The sequence below is a fragment of the Panicum virgatum genome, chromosome 9K (genome assembly GCF_016808335.1).
Source record: "Panicum virgatum strain AP13 chromosome 9K, P.virgatum_v5, whole genome shotgun sequence".
NCBI lineage: Eukaryota > Viridiplantae > Streptophyta > Magnoliopsida > Poales > Poaceae > Panicum > Panicum virgatum.
In genome coordinates this window covers 1,750,714-1,755,134 of record NC_053144.1, presented here as the reverse complement: position 1 = coordinate 1,755,134, position 4,421 = coordinate 1,750,714, and the positions used below count along the sequence as shown (strand labels likewise).

The 4,421-nt window shown below is 39.0% G+C and overlaps 1 long non-coding RNA gene across 1 annotated transcript; it reads right to left on the bottom strand.

Moving 5' to 3' along the window:
* Positions 1–1,230: 1,230 nt before the first annotated feature.
* On the bottom strand, positions 1,231–3,582 carry LOC120648457. The gene is made up of 4 exons (XR_005664952.1): positions 3,177–3,582; positions 2,508–2,587; positions 2,377–2,406; positions 1,231–1,500 (listed from the first exon to the last, which is right to left on the bottom strand). It is a non-coding gene; the product is annotated as an uncharacterized LOC120648457 (long non-coding RNA).
* Between the last annotated feature and the right edge of the window lie 839 nt (positions 3,583–4,421).

The following is a 4,421-nucleotide window of genomic DNA, read 5'->3' as shown; positions in this document are numbered from 1 at the left end:
GCCGTTGGGACCCCGACAGGTGGGCCCAACGATGCAGTACAAGATAACGTACTGTTCATAATTATGGCGTCGCAGGTGAAGGAGATCCCTTTCCTGGATTCCATTGCCTGCTCCCGGAATCCTCCGTCCGGCGTGTCCAGGGGCTGTCTTGTCGGAGCGGCGCCAGGCATAGCTAGCGGCGTTGCCTGCCACGTAGCTGAACGGGCCGCGTAGCTTGCGGCGTAGGAGGCATGATGGAAAAGTGTCATGCCGTCGTATCTAATTAATGCGGCAAACGGGCTCTGCGCGGGTGTGGCACAGGCGGCTACACTGTGTACCTTGGTAATACGCGGTGCACAGTGAGGCCTGACAAAGGCTGTCCCGCGTGCCGCGGCGACAGAGCACACCTCAACCATCTGCATTAAATGCGGTAGGTGCGTGAGTCTTCCAGCGGAAGACAAGCGCACAAGTCCGCGCCCGTGCCTCCGGGCCACGTGGCGGCTCCGGACCCCCGCGCGGTAAGGGAGGTCTGGATGGACGCAGGAAGGTCCCGGACCCCTATAGGGGGTCCGAGGCCTCGGCTGTCAGCTCAGAGTTTTCCTTCCTTAGGGACATGTGGCGTCTCCAGACCCACCCCCAGGCGGAGGACGGGTCCGGGGCCATTGGCTTGGTGAGGAAATAGCCTGACCCGTGGGGCCTGGCTACTCCGTCCTTTGCGCGCAGTTACGGATAACTACGCGGGTCCTGCCTTGCCGCAGTAAGAGTGGGTATCCCTGTTACAGGGTACCGACAGATTCAGATTTTTCTAATTTTCTAATGCTTGGAGCCAATCTGACGCTGGTTCCAAGAGATACCCTACATGCACACAATGTGCATTCTGAAGCATATGCAAAAGGTCCAAAAAAATACAAACAAAAAATTACAAGGAGGGTGTAATTCTCACTTGACACACTGCCTTCTCACTTGTAAAGCATGCACTATGTCATTTTTTACAGTTAAAAATGAGAAAATTACAATAATAAATGAGGGTGTAATTCTAGAATAAGTGTACTCATAGATTTCTTGTCATTGGTTAGGAGTGATAATTAACAAAAAAAATGACCAATCAGCAACCACATATAAGAACACATATAAGAATGCATGTAAAGAAAATCCTAGTACCGAGAACTTGACTCCACGTAACGCTAGATTCACATACTTAGGGGAGGCAATTTAGCCATCCCTATCAAGTAATATTTCCCTTCGAAATGCAGGCATTAAAGACTATCCAAAGTTTAAGAAGATGAACACAACCTATAAAGTTATTCTTATTATGTTGTTTTGTGATGTAGTGTTTACCCAGAACAAAGGAACTCCAAAACACATTTGAGCTTCGACAGTTGTTCTTGTTGCACACCAAGAAACCTTACAAAATGGAATTTCTTATCCCTAAACCGAGCTTTGGAGGTTTACATTTGGATTAGGGTGGTCACCATTCAAAACATGTTGATCAGAGTCTTTAAAATAGGCAGGTTGCAGTACCTGCAGCACACCAGAGGTGCAATCTCTATAACATCAGCAGTTGAAACTACTGGAAATCAATTCAAAATGAATACAGGGCTATGGAGATTTAGTTGACAACACTTTCATGGCAAAGTCTGTGTCTAACTCAAATTCAGAAAGGATTGCCCTATTTTCTACATTGTTAAAACTACATGAAATCAATTCAAAATGAATACAGGTCTATGGAGATAGAGGTGGCAACACTTTCATCGCAAAGTCTGTTGAACTAACTTAAACATTCTACAGTAATGATGTCCAGTATTTATTGCATGATATCAACAGATGATTAGTGCTTAGTGCCTAGCAGCAGGGTATTATTGTGGTCAATTTAGTATGCAAAAAAAATGTCTAGTCTAATTTTGTAGATAAGACAAGCTAAGAAACAGGTTAATTGCACTCTCCAAGGTTTAGTGGTGTCAAATTCTGAGTGTTAACAAGTAGAAAAGTGGCTAGGAGGCTAGGAGGATGCCATTAGTCATTTTACTAAGGGTGTAATTTTCCCTATGACACTGACAAACAAGACATTTAGTTGAAAATCAAAGTTACTTTCATCAAATTAGCACTCAGTGAAACTTTTATGAAAAAGTTAGGAACAGGAAATTCTTTTAATTTAGAGAAGAGCGAAGACATATATTAATTTAGAGAAGATCGAAGACATATATTACACAAATAAACAGATGAACAGTTCAACAAGAAACTCCTTTGGATTTTTATGACCCCAATTAAAGACTTATGCAACTCACAACGACTCATAGAAAACTAGACCTACTGCTAACAGTTTTTAGTTAAGGTTTTGTAACTTTAACAACATACTAAAATGCTAAGTCAAATCTTTGCAGGAAAGGAGTTATTCACCTGAGTTCTCCCTCTATCAACTCATCAACTCTGGTGATGCAATTCCATAAAGTAACATATTAGTTATGACACATCCACGTTCAGAAAACATGTGCAGCCACAAGAGTAGAAAAAAGGAATCTACCACATACCTCGCAATCGAACCACAAATCAGTACGCACAAAGGGGCAACCTCAAAAGCAAATCATGAATGCAACTTTAACAAACCTGACTGCAGGCGCAAAAAAAATATCAAGGTAGGTGAAGCAATAGTGCTTGAATTGTTGAAGACAAAAAAACACAAGTATAGCATACATAAGAGCTAGTATTATGGTTCAGGATCAGTACGCACCAAGCTAGCACTATAAAAATAGAGAAGAAAAAGAAATCCTTCTAAAAAAAGCTTGAGCCTCTGCCTTCTCACATGTATAGCATACAATATGCCGTATTTTACAGCTAAAACTAGGAAATTATAGTATTAAACGAGGGTCAGGGTGTAATTCTATAATAAGTTAATAGTAGTTTTCTAGCCATTGATCAGGAGTGCTAATTAAACAAAATAAGTAACCAATCAGCAATCACAATTAACAAATACTGTATATAAGACTATACTACTAATGAACAAAAACAAGGGTTAATATATCAAACTAATAATCCATTAGCCTCTAAAAAAATGCTTCTATGGTAACCAAAACAAAAATGTAAAACTCTAAAACTAAAGTATGTGCAGGAAAAACTCTAAACCAAAGTATGTCCAGGTAACATTAAAAAGCATACTAAATTCTTTGATGAATATTTGTAGCGAAGGAGAAGTTCTTCACCTGATTTCTCCCTCCCTCAACTCATCAACTCCACTCCTGCAATCCTAGAAAGTAACACGTCAGGGAGAAACTAAAATACTTGCGTATATTTGGCATAGAAAATCCTAGTGAACTATTGCTGACTACTATGTTTTATAGTAACAAACTACAAAATTACAACACTAAATGAGGATGTAATTTTAGCATAACAATCCTAAAATTTCAGGCAATATTTTCATATTTACTTGATTGCTCATATCGAGACTGGAGATCAAAGTTTAAATGAAAGAAGTTTTCAATCAGGAATGAGTAAACCAAATAACCAATAAAAGGGATATGACAGGTAGGAAGAAAAACATTCAGTCAGAGAGTAGCATATATAAGAAGACTTTATATGGACCACTGGATAACTATATATTGCAAAATAGAGTAAATGATCCACTGGATAACTATATATTGCAAAATAGAGTAAATGATCCACTGGATGTAATGACAATTTGAGAAGAAAGTGAGGTTGCAAGCAATCTTTATATATCACAGCAATCCAAGTCTAGTTAAACATTGTTGTATTTGTCAACATTAAGCCCCACTCGCAGTCGAAAAACAAAGTATGGAAAAAATATATAGATTACAACTGACCAAATTAAATGAAACATTTCAGATCAGAGTGCAGATAATCCAAGTGAAAGATGGAGCATCACAAACATAGATGGCAAATAAAAAAATTGGATATAGTAGTTCCTTAGCTTATAAACTACTAGACCAACAATCAAATACATGTTAGCTTGCAGCCTGATGGATGAAACAAATGTCTAGATGAAAATGAATTGCTTAGTCTAGATAAGTGGCAGACCTTGAAGTCATCCAGAGGGGGCTAATCTAAGAGATATAGCCTGCTAATTAGCATATATATGAAAAATCTAGATGCAGAAAGGGACACTCTCCGGTGGAAAAATAGCATCAATAATAGATATGCAATAAGTTTTGCAAAAAAGCTCTTTTACTTACACAATAAATCGTGAGATACAATAAAACAAGAGACATCAAGTGTATTTTTAAGAAGCTTGATAGCTGAACAAAAGAAAACATCAAATTCTATGGTCTATTCGACAACATTTCTCACAGATAACAGTTTTCAGTTGAATAAGAGTAGGTAGCTTACACGCAGCTTGCAGCTTGGCAAAATATCAAATTCCACTAGACAGATTAAATACAACATTTCAGATATTTCAAGCCAATGCAAGTAGGGGTAGGAGATAAAGAGAT